This window comes from Pithys albifrons, chromosome 6, assembly GCF_047495875.1.
Source record: "Pithys albifrons albifrons isolate INPA30051 chromosome 6, PitAlb_v1, whole genome shotgun sequence".
NCBI classification, from domain to species: domain Eukaryota; kingdom Metazoa; phylum Chordata; class Aves; order Passeriformes; family Thamnophilidae; genus Pithys; species Pithys albifrons.
In genome coordinates, this window is record NC_092463.1 from 21,746,235 (window position 1) to 21,761,221 (window position 14,987).

The window sequence follows — 14,987 nt, forward strand, 5'->3', positions numbered from 1 at the left end:
CTGTGCCTCCGTCATCACCTCTTGCAGCCCTGTGCTTACAGCACCATGCTGGGGCTTTAATTAACTGCTGACAAAGACAGAACATCAGCTCCTCAGCCATCAGGAAAGCCTGTGATCACTCATCATGCACTGCTGCCACAAGACCAAGATGAAAACAGGTCTCCGAGTTGAACATTTATGTTATTGTTTTTATTTTGTCTGTTTGTGGTTTAATGCCTATGCAGTTAATATGAGAGCAATAAATAGCTTTTTGAGAAAACTAATTTGTACACAGCTGCAATTAATCAGAGAGCAGAGAAGAGCTCACCAGAGCTGAACGCCCTGCTGGAACAGATGGTTGTGCTGCTGCCACACACCCCTGCATTCCTGTGAAGGTTGAGCCAAATTGCAGAGCCCTGGGAATTTGGTCTCGCACACATGCTGGCTCTCCCCACATCAGGTCTGCTAGGGAAAAGCTTAAATGATTTTCACCTGGAAGCCTCCTGGGGCTTGCAGCCATTACTTGAGAAGTTTAATAACCACTGGCAGGGAAAAAAAAAAAGAAACAAGCAATCCACTGAACTTTTCCAACTGTGCAGCTGAATTTGTCATCTACTCCTGTTCCTGGCTGTCTTCCTTGTATTGCCTGATGCTCAAAACTTTCATGGTATGAGAGAAAAAGAAACAGCAGCCAGATGGAAGCTGCTGTTTACAACAAAGTAACCTGAGAAGAATCCAGTAGTCTTGGTTGTTTCTACTGCTTTCCATTTGAATGCAGTAACAAGTTAATATTCTGAAAGATGGAGAAATTGAGGTGCACAGAGAGGTATAATATTTTCAAGGTTCTGGCTTGCAGGGTGAATCCCTACAAACCTTGGGAACTGATCTATGCCGGTATTGAATGATGTGCTGATTCAAGTGGAAATTGTGAGCGCCAGCACCAAATATCATCTCTGAAATGAGAGAAAATTTCATTCCATGACACTCATCATGCTTAGGGTATGCAGTGGCTTGTAAGTTGATTGTTAATTAGGTCATTCACTACTTCCTGAAATGCACTCAAGAGTTACCAGGAAGAGTTTTAGCATTGACTTTAAAAATCTTATCATTTAAGGCAAACAACAAGTGAAATACAGAAAGATTATGTTTGAAACATGAACCTCTTTTTAATACGTAGATGTTCTACTTAATCACTAGAAGATGACTAATATCCTTTAGGTATTACTGCTAAAGCGAGTCTTAAATGCAAAAGAACAGTGCTTGTGCAAATGCCATAGCTATTACAAGTGATTCTTCAAAGGTCAGAGTAAAAGGTCCTCCCACATGTGCTATTACACTGTTGAAGATAGTCCCAAAAGAGATTAGTGTGAGACATACCAAAAGCACAAGACCATGTAATGTCTGCTTTAATGCTGATGATTTCAAACCAGCTAGAATCAATTTTCATGACTTGATTTAGAAACAAAAGAAAACACAGAAGCCAAATTCTGACTTTATGGGCTTGCTGCAGCCATGGGAAGAGATTTTCATTTTACTCCCCACTTTCCTTTGCAAACACATGCAGTCTTTCAGCCATGCCTTGATTAAGGGAAGGACCTCATCTGGGAAGTAAAAGCAGATGGCCTAACGAGTTAAAACCTATAAATGTCACTCGAGTAAATTCACATCAGATAATTAGTGTCAGGTTTCTACTTCTTTCTTCCTTGCTAACTCTTCAGTGTCTTCAATAATTTGCTATTACCTTGCACAGGAGGGATGAAAGGACACTCAAAAATGGTTGCTTGAAACATAAGCACTGTGGCAGGCACTTAGGGAGTTCTAGTAGCAAGGCAGAAAGATACCTGCATAGATCTTTAAGGAGACTGAACTTGTGAACCTCAGAGTAGAAAGGCTTTTTATGATTCTGCACAAGTTGTGTGTGCTTTTGCTTTGAGGATCTTACCATCCCAAGATCCAAGAAGCAATTACAGCAATGTCTCCAATAAACTCCACAGAGTGTTATCACTTTACTCTTTTACACAAAGTACTGCAACTGTATTCATCAGGCTACTGTCTTTGGCAGTTGTTGCAGGCAAGCAAAAGGAGTCACCATTCCGAGATTAATCATAACAGTGGTGATCAAAACAAAAGCAAGTCCCCCAGTATGATGACTGACAGTTCTGAAGGTAGTGAGATGTAGTTTTGGGCTGAGAAGTTGAGAGGATTTCCATGTGGACAAAAACAACTGCACATGCAACATCAGCTAAGAAACCAGAAATCCAAGGAGGACTTGCCATGTCACTTTAGCAGTGATAAAAAGTGTTATTGCAGACCTTACAGAACAGATACATAGTTTCTTCTATTATTAACCTTTTCCAAACACAAACCCACAGATCAACTGTAATGTTGTTACTGTAGTCAGAGGCAGAAGTCCAGACTTCTAGTTTCAGTTACTGGTTCTGGTATTAGACTTACACCTTATAGGGCCACCACTATTATAGCATCTGAACACATTTTATGTTTTGTCCCCATAACTGAGAGTAGACTATTAACCTCACTTTCAAGAGAGGGACTAACGCACCATAAGGTTATCTTCCCTAAGATCTTAAGGGAAATTCATAACAGGACTGAACTGACCCAATTCTCCCAAGATTCAGGTTTTGAATTTTCTTCTTTGCTCAAATCCACTGAAATGTTGATAACCTCAGTTAGCTCTGGATATAATTTTATTTTCACCAAGATGGTTAAGAAGACTGAATTTTAAAGTCTTCTGAGTTGCTAGAATGAAAGACACTACAAGAAACTCAGTGTACTATAATAATCATTTGCCTCATGCCTTGCAGTAGTAAAAAAAAAAACTATCACTAAAGCACATTATTTTTTAGATAAAATGCTCTTCTCATGTCTACTGTATCGGTGGTTCTGCAGTGCTCAACTCCATAACAAAGGCTCTCCTGTTTACTCTCTAAGTCATAGTTAAGATTTGCTCTGTAGTACCTCAGTGAAAGCTTGGGTGGATACCTGTGGGCAACCAGCAAACAGTGGCAATAAAACCGATCTCAAAATTTATTTCTACAATATACTGATTGTCTTCACTCCTCCTGCACTGAATGGGCTGAAGATAAAAAGTGGGGAATATCCTATTGGGAGTTATATATCAGCATTACAAAGCAACTTGATCAATCTCTACACAAGCCCATCAGCCAAAACCAGCACAAAGACATAGCAGCAGATAAAAAACCAAGAGCCTAACTGTGACCACACAATGTTCTTACTGCCTGTAACAGGACAGCTAATGCAGAGTTCAACACTGAGACTTGGATACTCTGCTTTTATGTGACAGTGGTTCTCTCAAGTGAACTAGAGGAAAAAAAACTCCCTCAGGCTAAGCTAGCAGGAGCAGAGCTAATGACTATTTGAGATGTACTTTTACAATAATAGAAAAGGACTGCTGCTACCAGATTTTGAAACAGGTATGGGGATCTAGTACATGGCAGCCCAGCTAAATAAATACCCTCATTAAGAGCTATTTCCATTAAAGCTATCATCACTGTCTGCCTGCAATTTACATGAGCTTTTCCTATCCACATCAGAGCTGAAAAGGAAATGGTGTGAAAGGGAAATGCAGTGATTTAAAATAAAAGTTGCACAAAAATCCTAAATCCTATTCAAATGCTTGCTGTTAGATCAATTAATGAATTCCCACTGCCTGTTGTACAAAGGTGACCTTATAAAATTTATAATTTCCCTGCAGTCTCCTATAAAAGACAAAGAGGTTGCATTTTTCTGGAGCTGTTTTTTCTGCCTTCATGTGCAGACCACAGAAAGCTTTTTAAGGACTATGCCAAAGTGACCTGTCTGTGTGCATGGGAAACTGCATCTACTACATATGGTAAGTGTAAGCATGGACTCATGCATGTGTTTCTTGGTGCCTACAGTCTACTGAATGAGATCACTGCTTGTGAGAAGGACTTTGCTGTACCTGAGAGCATTGATGTGTGTGTGAGAGAGGAAGATGATGTGTGGGAGAGCATAGAACACAGACACATGAGTATGCATGTGGATCTGAGAAATAGTTGCAGCAGACAGAATGACATGATTTGGAACTTTTCTATCACTTTTTGGAACACATGACTGTATATTCTCTGGGCAAAAAGTATGTATGTGGTCATTTGAAGCGTACTGTAAGGCATCATATGTAGCTATATACGCTTTGATGAATTTGTTGGAGATCTCTAAGCATGGCGTAATCTTTTCACCTCACCTTACATATTGGCCAGTATGGGAGGGAACAATGCATCCTAGGACAAGTTTTTCTTATGTAACTAAAGAGAATACCCCTTCTCTTCTCTTCTTGGTCTTACTGACTCATCCAGCATCAGATTGTTGAATTGCTATCCTTGCAATATTATTCTCCATGAAGCAGATATTTTGGGTTTAACTCCCATCATGTACATGGAACATGCATGAAGCATTTAGTTCTTTAGGATGGTAAATTGTGAGAAACCTTCCCAACATCAGCACAACTCTTCTACCTGCAAGAAGCAGGCAGGAAACTGAAAAGAGCTAAACCAGATGCCTTTATCTATTTGAAATCAGATCAAAATTAAAGTCTTCAAAAGTACAGGCATGATTATGTTTCAAGTGATTTTAATACTGTGTCCTTCCTGATCTTGAAGGGAAAGGAGACTTTCTTCCCTCTAGCCCAAAACTTCTGCTTGATCTTTGCAAACAGCAGCCTGTGTAATGTCTCTTTTTTGTGACTGGCAGTCTGTGGGGCAGGAAAGCAATCCTTGCAAATGAAATTCATCTAGCATTTACAAACCAGACAAGAGAAAAGGAGGCTGAAGTGAAAAGGAAGCTTTTTTTCAGCAGGGAGCAGAGCACAACAAGGAAATAAAAAGATAAATAAACCTGTCATAGACTTTTTCTTTATGGAGCAGAGGCACAGTTATTAGGTACCCGCAAAGAAGGCATGCTGGATATATGACTCCTAATACATCGTCCATAATACAGTGCTGTGCAGAAGGCATACAACTTTTCAAACAGTTGTCAGAGTCAGAAATAAATACAATGTCTTAGTGGAAAAAAATGACCAAAAGGATTAGAAGTGAGCAGTGGGGTGGTGCAGCCAGAAGTCAGAGAGATCTCTGACAGCGTGTTTTCATACACATTACTTGTCAGAAACAGGAAAATTATTGAGCTATTATTATTATTTTTCTCTTAATAATCTAGGTAAGGTTTTTACTGCTCCTAAAATGTGACAAATTGATAGCGCTCACTAGAAAAGAAAGGGCGCAAATGCAGAGCTCTGCCAAGCATATCTCCATCCAAAATTGTGGCACCCTTTATTATAGATGGGTCACACCAACCATTTGAAGACACTGACCTGACTCACCTGAAGGCCCTGAAAAACCACTGCTAATCCTCTTCACTGGTAGCATGTAACTTTTTACGTATTCCCCCTCTTCTCACAGTTCTGACAACTTCAGATCTTCACTCATATTTCTCTCTAGTTTTCTATGTCTGGGGTCAACAGCACACTCCACCATGCTCTGAAGCATGCCATCTTATCCCAGTACTGATCTCCTAAAAATGATATCTATGTCCTAATCTTTGAGTTATGCAATCACTGTAGTATCTCCTAATGCAATAAAGCTAAAATTTCAGAGAGTTCCTATTCGAAATAAAAGCAGTTTCACCTAATTACCTTCATTGATGGCTTTGACTAGTGCCTTTTGCATTTATGTAGTCAATTACTGTATCTCAGCCAGGGTTGCTAATTTCTTTCACCATGCAAACTAATTTGTACAATCATAACTACATCTTCAGAAACCAATATGACCTGTCCAATTTCTGCAATGAAAGTGGGCAGAGCTCTGACCATCTATGTACAGAGTTGCCTACTCAGAAATACACTACATAAAGGTAAAATCAAAGATATATGACAATTCTTCCCATAAGGTAACTGAAGAAGTATCATAACACATGAAGTATTAAATGATTGAGTAAATGCTTCACTTTCTTGGATAACAAAGAGTCTTTCAGCATTTCCAGAGAAGCAGGCCTAAATTTTTATTGGATCAGTACCTACAGAAGTCTGAGCTGGATATGCCATTCTCTTGTTGCTTTTTTTTTCTCCTTGGTCTCCATGAAAACAGAGATTAAAAAATGCAATTTTAGGAATTAAGTGGATTTGCACCTACTTAAACCTGAATCACCAGCCTCTCCTGTTCTAAACTGTTGTGTGCTATTTCTGCACATTGCTACACAGCTTTTACACTCTGCAAAAGAAAGATGCATATGAGAAATGAGGGAAATGAAGCTTGAGCAGACTAGAAAGACAAATATGCAGCCTATTAGGGACCTAAAACATTTAGTGCTCTGTTCATTGCCAAGAATTGTAAAAAGTTATAAAAAAACCAACGTAGAAATGCAAAAATATTTCATGGAGCATTAACTTCTGACTGTATCACACTGGATGGGACATGGGACAGAATATTTTCTTTTTGATAAATATTTCTCCATTACTTTTGCATATTAAGAAGTACGTTGACAAACACCTTATAGATTTTTTTTTATTTTAGCTCACAGAAGCTTGGAGCAGATGACATCCAGTGTTTTGACTTACCTGAAGAACCTTTTAACCACAGAACTGTAAAGGACAGAGACAATTTTAAACCAAAATATTTTTGCAGAGTCTTGCTACTGATTTAAATGCCATAAAGGATGAGATAATCTTATCCTCTTCTGAAAACTCTTCCCAAACTATTCTGACAAGAAAAGCCTTCACATTGTACTTCAGTATCCAGGAAGAAATGTTCTAGTATTCCAACCTACCATCATGCTATGCTGAGTGCAACTATTTACATGTTACATATATAGGTTGAATAGATGGGGAAATACAAGGTCAATTCATAGGCACATCAGCCAGTTAAGCACATGGAGTTAAGCATAATTACAGTAAATTATGCCAAGCATGATTAGAGGCAATCACAAGGCAAACACATCTTTGTTCCATTAGCAACAGTAGAAATTGTAAAATTCAGAGCAACTTTTATTAATGCTATCCAGTAGCAGAAATATTCTAGATCATTTGAATGTCCACAGTTTATTGATTCAAAACTAGCATAATTCCATTCCATATAATTTTACATAATTGTGTATATAAGAAGAAGAATTCAGTGACTGTGAAACTCGAAATAACAGAAGTGTACATGCAAAATTGTGCATTGGAAGAGTATTTGAATAACAAAGGTACCTATTCATACAAACTAATATCTAAGTTTTGGTAAAAGCAAATATGCATAGATATGCAATATTTCTTTTAATAAAGCTAAATGGAAGTTTTTAAACCAGTGTGGATTTGAAAGACAAAGGTATTTTTAAATTTCTTTCATTAATGAAAAAGAGATAATAATTTTGGACCATTCAGGTGTGCAGTTCTCTATGTATTAGGTACAGAAATTGCACAGTCTAGTCTTGTGAAAAAATACTTGCAATTTAAATTAGTAATTTTGGAAGCAATAAAGCCATGCAATGCTGCATACTATGTTGGCTAGTTTTGCCTGTTTCTCAACAATGTAAAATTATCTGCATGGAGCCCTGGGCTTCTGTGGCTAAACTACTCCTAATATTCACGCACATTTATTCAAAGCTAAGTTGCCTATTTCTGTACAGGACTACAGTATTTTGTGCAGGTGTTTACAATGATTTTACCAATGGCAGAAGGTAGTTAGAGGCCAAAAAGGTGGAGTTAACTGATGTACTGTTTATTAGACTAGGTTTTAATAGCAGTCAGTAACAGCTCAAAGTTAATGTTTTGTAATGTAACAGTCTGGATTTGGAGTAGGATGTGAAGGAAGACTGTCTGCTCTGTTGACTTGAGCACACAGTACCTGGTTTTGCTGCAGCTCTGAATCACATGAGCCATTAACAGAAAACAAAGTCACAGAGCAAAAAACAGAAAAGACATAATACATCTTGGAGTCAGTCCCAGCTCAGACTGGCTCCTTGACAAAAGTTCACATTGAAAGTCATATAGTGTAGACACCAGCCAAAATGCCAAGAAGAAATCATTTGCAGAGAAGAAAAGATAATCTCTGCATCACATCTGCAACATGAAGCTTCAATTAACATTTCACAAGTCGTGGCACACTAAAATGCCACTTTCTCTTCAGTATGGAAAATATGTGGGGAGTTTAGAACCCTAGCTATGGACGAGACGCAAAGATGGGACTGTGATTAGGAAACAGCTGAAATAAAATCAAGCTGCCTTTCCTTGTGGCCATGGGAGTCATGACAAAAATAGAAGCAGCTGTTACTGTTGGTTTGGTCACACTGGGGACAGCGATTGCCACTGGCAGGAGTAACTGGCTGGCTGCTAGCATTGCTGTAGTGGTTTGGCTGGCACAGACCACCACTTTGCTCTCTGAAACAGTTTTATAAAAATATCACTGTTTAAGAATTTCAGGTTGGTTCAATTTCTTAACTGATTGCTTTCTTTAGAAGTAAATACCCTAAGTGTTTTTGGGACTAAGCCCCTTCAAGACTCTGTTATATATAAACTAGACCACAGAAAATAGAAGTGAAAGGTATGTATTTCAGCATATTTATCTAATCCACTTTTGCCTTCCTCACAGCCAGTACAGCAGAATCCCACACAATACATTCAGCAGAAACCTGTACAATGCAGATTTAAATTTGCTGAGCAAGGATGTTTTGAATTCTTTTCTGGGGAGACTATTCCACAGTTTACCAAATCTTGCTTTTATGAAATTGCTTCTGCTTTCAGCCAAAATTTATTTAATCATAGCTTCAGCCCAACATACCTAGTTATATGCCCTCAATGCATCTCTCTAAAGCATTTATTATGCTCCCTCTAAAATGTGTAATGTCTATTACAATGTTCTTGCTTTGGTATCATTTAGCAAACAATGCACATTCATAATTTGTGTCATTTCTCATCATCTTAGCTGATGTTTTAATTTTTACCTCCTTTTTTCCTATTTAGGCATCTGAAGTGGCGTGTAAAAATATCACAGGAGAGGCAAATCTGTTCAAAGTTGGTTTGAAATTGTTTGTTTGTGCCTGACAATCTCGGCAGATAGCCTACTTACAGGATCATTTGCTATTTGCATAGCAGTATGGGATCTTAGCACAGATAAGCTAAGGAGAACCTTGTGTTATGTCATCATCTACAGCATCATCTGACTTGAAACATCCCCATTTCCTCTGTACATAACACTAGCTAGAGGCTCTAATTCAACTATTGCTGCACTAAATTCAGAAGTAGATATAACGATTACTATGGCTACCTAATTGTTTAATTTTTTGTTGGTGTGACTCATACGGCTCATACTGCATCATCTCTGAAACATCACTGTTCCCTTCAGTGGCTTTTGGCTTAGTGAAAGTACTTCATGCATCAGGATTCAAGCAGTTCTCTGTGGTCTCTAACAGCAACTGTAGAAAGTTAAAAACCCTGTTCCTCTGATTGTGTTACAGAGGCCCTTTGTTTCATATTTCTTCGTATAAAATTGTTTCCAGTACATAAGTTGTCCCAAATAACCTTCATCTAGTTTTATCAGGACTGCTGGTACAGCTAAACAATGCTTCAAGTTTTGTCATCTGCAAGTTCAGGACACCATAACTTCTGACCTCTTGAGAGTTACTGTATGCTTATCATCTGTCCCAGGACAACAAAAGTATTTGTTTCAAAAGGTGTAACAGGAAACAAGATGGATACAAATTTCATTTCATAGCATCAGAAGCAGCTGCCTCTTTGTATCGGTATGTGTATGCACTATATATTAAACTATAAGCCCAGGAATACATGAAGGGATTATTAGAAAGTGGAAATGGATTTTAAAGCATTTGAGGTTGTAGATGTTTGACATGCTGAAGCCCTGCTGTTGTAACTGGCTGCAAGTCAATAAAGAGAGGCCCTTCAGAGAAATATTGACAAACGAGACAGATGGGCAATCACCAGCTATATGAAGTTTAACAAGAGCAAGTGCTGGATTCTGCACCTAAAACAGGGCAACCCTGTTAATGTGTACAGACAGGCTGGAGAGCACCACCATGGAAAGTGACCTGTGGGTGCTGGTTGATGACAAGTTGAATGGGAGTCAGCAGCGCCCTGGCAGCCAGGAGGGCCAATTGTGTCCTGCAGGACATCAGGCACAGCGTTGCCAGCCAGTCAAGGGAGAGGATTGTGCTGCTCTCCTCTGCACTGAGGTAGCCTCACCTTGGATGTTGTGTGCAGTTTTGGGCACCACAAGATAAGAAAGATATTAAACTATTAGAGTGTCCAAAGGAGGGCAAATAAGATGGTGAAGGGCCTTGAGGGGAGGCCATATGAGGTCACTTGGTCTGTTCAGCCTGGAGAAGAGACTGAGGGGAGACCACATAGCAGTCTACAAAATCGTCATTACTGGAAGCAGAGAGGCAGGGACCGATCTCTTCACTCTTGTGACCAGTGACAAGACTTGAGGGAATAGCAGGAACCTAAGTTGGGGGAGGTTTAGGTTTGATAAGGAAAAGCCTTTTCACCCAGAGGGTGTTTGGGCACTGGAACAGGCTCCTCACGGAAGCGGTCACAGCATCAAGCCTGTCTGAGTTCAAGAAGCATTTAGACAATACTTTCAGGCACATGACATGATTACACAAAGCCAGAAGTTGGACACAATAATCCTGAGGGGTCCCTTCCAACTCAGCATATTCTATACTTTCATGAATATTAAATCAATGATTTAGAGAAGAACTTAAGAAAGATTTAGCCCTGTTTATGACTTTTAAACTAATTACCTACTTTATCTGATGCTTATATTTTTTCATTCTTTGTGTGAGATTAGAATTTGTATTTACATACTATGTATCTAATATAATTTTGTATGCCTCTGTGTATATATGTGTGAAGAGGGGAGGCAGGACATAGAGGTGCTGGAGTGGTTCCAGCGAAGGTCAAGGCTGATGAAGGGTCTGGAACACAAGTCCTATGAGGAATGCCTGAGGAACCTGGGCTTGTTTAGCCTGGAGAAGAGGAGGCTCAGGGATAACCTTATCACTTTCTACAACTACCTGAAAGGATGTTGTAGCCAGGTGTGGAGCCACCTCTTGTCCCAGGCAACAAGCAACAGGCCAAGAGGGCACAGTCTTAAGCTGTGCCAGAGGAGGTTTAGGTTAGATATTGGAAAGAAATTCTTCACAGAAAGGGTGACTAGATACTGGAATGGGCTGCCCATGGACGTTGTGGAGTCACCATCCCTGGAGGTGTTTACTGGAAGACTGGGTGTGATGCTTAGTGCCATGGTCTAGTTAACAAGGTGGTGTTTGGTCACAGATTGGATTTGATGATCTCAGAGGTCTTTTCCTGTCCAACTGATTCTGTGATCCTGTGATTCTGTGAAAAAGTTTTTATTCTGAGAGTGGGTAAGGATAAGTTCTGGTGACTGAAAAATTTACACAATTGTGTGAGAAAGGGTAAATGTGAGCAGGAGTGTGCAATGCATATGTGCAAGGTGCAAAGTATAATGAAACACAGACATATGAGCTGAAGTATAAATATAGTCAGTTCCCTGTTTGAATGAAAATCTTAGGTAGGCAGAAGCTCTGAGAAGCAGTGAAATTCTCTTTTCTTTTGTGGAAACTTTTGTAAACCCATCTCTTGAGTTTTGAAGGGTTTTGGAGTACTTTTTATATTCTTGCACTTCCACATGCAGCAAAACATTCTCCAAAAATGATAGTTATCTGTGAACTCAGCAACTTTGCCAAGTAGAAAAACAGCTTTCAGCCCCACAGCCCGTTTGGAGTGATAAAGAATTACTGTGGTCTTGCACTGAAATGGACTGACTTCATTATCACACTCAATGATGGTTTTGCCTTTGCATTTCCTGAGCTCTGCCTGAAGGAAAAATGATAGCTCTGATAACCAAAGAATACTATTAAAGCTAGTTTCCCAAGGAGTTTAATGATAACTGCATTATTTCTCCTTAAGAAAACTAAATTGTGCAGCTAGTTATGTTCAGTGCGCTTAACACTGGAAGATTTTGTACTATTGGGTTTTAAAGGGCAAGATGGTTTGATTTTATATACATATGTATGCTGGATTATTTCATGGAGGGGTTTTTCAGCATGCTTTGAAGGTAAAAATGAAGTCTACATAGCAAGTGATCTTTTAATGAGTTTATGGTCTTTATCATCTATGCTTGTCAAGAATGAAAATGAAGTATGGATTTAATTATTCATCCACTGTGTAGTTCACTGTTAGATCACATTAGTCATTTCCTAACAAGGAAAAACTTTAATTGTACAAGCACCTCCTTATCTTTGTATCATTGTACAGTTTACCTTGCTGCTATGTATAAGATTAGTGAAGTAGACCTTTTTTTAAGGTATGTACACATGTAGAGGAGTGTTCTGAGGCTCAAAATCTTCTCAAGATGGTTTCTTCAAACAGAAGGTGATGAATAATACACAGGAGTTTGTTATTCTATTATACATTGAATTCTTGTATTTCAAGGGATAATGGCATAGATTCTGTTCTTGGCTATATTTTGCTAAAATGGTAATTATAATCTGGTATACTACCACAACTGATATAACACATGCTACATTAACACCCTTACAGTGATAAAGGTCCTCTGACTTGATGAATTTATATTCTACGCAATAGATGCTTCTATGTGAAAAGGGAAACCACAATGAACCCTTTAATCTGAATTTGTAATATGCTTTATAAATTTTCATTCACCAAATTTAATGTCAACCTTAAGAAGATAGTAATTACCCAAGCATATCAGATGATGAATCTATCTATCTAGACCAGTACTATGCACGCCCTAGAGTGAAGGCCAGCTACTGTCTCCAGAAGAAGACTCATGGGGCAGGATGAACCACAGCTACTGTTTCTCTACAAGCCCACAATGGTTTCTGTTAATGTCTTAAAACAAATTGAAATCTCTTTTTGGAATCCTACAAAATATTACTGAGAATTTTCTCATTAATATACATTTGTTTAATCCTCTTTTGAGCACTGATAAATTCTTCAGTTTAGGCTCTTTTTGTAATTAGTTTTACAGGTTAATTATCTTTTGAATACAACACATTTTCTTCCATCATCTTCAAACATATCACCTTTCAAATCCTCTGAAATCCTTCTGTTCTTGCAGTTTTGGAAAGGACAAATAAGAACATTCAGTATTTCCTTCCGAAATAGTTCAGGAATTTTCCCTGTGCCTGCCTGCCTAATTTTTTACTGTGACAACCACAGCCTCCCAAGTATTTCCTTCTGTAATTTACTCTTGTGTTTCTTGTCAACATTAGCAGCTGTTTTTTGAACTTCCTTTAGTTATACTATTTCATGATTCTATGGGCAGAAATAAATGCTGCATCCTTGGTAAAGATGTACCACCGTTTTATATAATGCCATAAGTGGATTTTTCAAACCCATTATTTCTGTATCACAGTGCAATGCTTGTTTTTTTGACTCTTCTATGCAATGAGCAGATGTTTTTACTGAGCTGCTGGCAATGTCCCCTAGGTTTATCTTTTTCTCGCTGAATGGTTACAGTTAATTTAGAACCTAGTAACGTGTATGAACAATTCAAATTATTTCTTGCAATGGGCATTATTTTTGAAGTTGTCAACAATGCATTGCATATGATGTTCTGCTGTCAATACAACCTCCCATGTTAGGTGACTCTGAATTCCTCACTATCTTCTTTAACACTGACTTCCATAAATAAATTCTTATTATCTGCAAACCTTGTAACTTCACTGCCTACTTCCTTTTCCACCTCACTGATTAACTAACAGTGGTCCTCAAACTGAAGCTCGAGGCACCCTTCCATTAACCTTTTGCCATTTTTCTATTAACCTGAAAATCAAGCATTTAATTCCTTTTTCAGTCTCCTGTCTTCGCCAGTTTCAAATGAATGACAGACATTTCTGTTTCCTATCTGACAGCTTTGCTTCCTTCTCAGTTCTTACAAGGAATTTTTGAAAGACAAAAATGTCCCATTTGTTTGTTTTACTACACTCACTGCATGGATGGCACAGAATTAATACTGGCAGATTGGAGAAGCACAATCAATCCCTGCTTTTCAGTCTCATATTGACTCAGATACTGTTTCATACAGTAAATTAATTTTAATTATCAATCCAACCAACTTTCCTAAAGTCACAATACCCAAGCTATATAAATATGTATCAAAATAATGTGTACTCTGTTTCTGTTCTACAGCAGTTATTTCAATGAGTCTTTTTCATTTTGACTTGTTAAGGACTTGCTCCTCCATTCTATTTGAAACCTCTTTTTTGTTAATCTAAGTACCCATCTCTTTCTTCTTGAAAAGAACAGGTTTGAGGCATATATATTCTACAATAGAACAGTTTCCAAGAAATTACTCAACAACTCTGTAATGCATTCTAGGAAGTAGAATTTCTGCCTTTACTCCTTCACTGTCAAACCAACACAGGGATAATTCATTGAACATCCTGATTCTGGTACTCTGTCTGTAATAATCATTATCCTGTTACTTCAGATATTTAACTATGAACTTTGAAAACAATTCATGCATTAAATTCAGTGACTTGGAAGGTGCTGGAGAGGGAAAATCAGGATAATGATCCTTCCCATAACTTTTCTATGAGATTATGAGTTTCAGTATTCAAGCGGTGGAAAAGAGAGGAAGAATATTCAAACTGAAAGTATTTGGAAGACAATGAGAGGGTGAGTAACGTTTTTCAAAATCAAGGTCTGTCAAAGCAGCCAGTTATCTCCATAGATTGTTGATGAGGGTAAAGCTGGAACATGTTATACCTTGAGTATCCTTCAACAGTGTCTCACATGTCATAGGAAAACATATTGCTATACAATGGCACACAGCCAACTGAAAAAACATATTCTGAATGAAAATGGGAGACTATATTAAGTAGGTTTGTCCTGCTTTTGGTATTAATACTTCATTTATTTAGGACCTTGAGGGTAGAATAAAAAATGGGTTGATAAAATCTCAGGTTAATCA

The 14,987-nt window shown here is 38.3% G+C and overlaps 1 protein-coding gene across 3 annotated transcripts in view; it reads right to left on the reverse strand.

Moving 5' to 3' along the window:
* The window catches only part of NRXN3 (neurexin 3), a 1,004,771-nt gene that overhangs the window by 65,657 nt on the left and 924,127 nt on the right, over window positions 1-14,987 (reverse strand). The gene's annotated exons all lie outside the window — the stretch shown is intronic.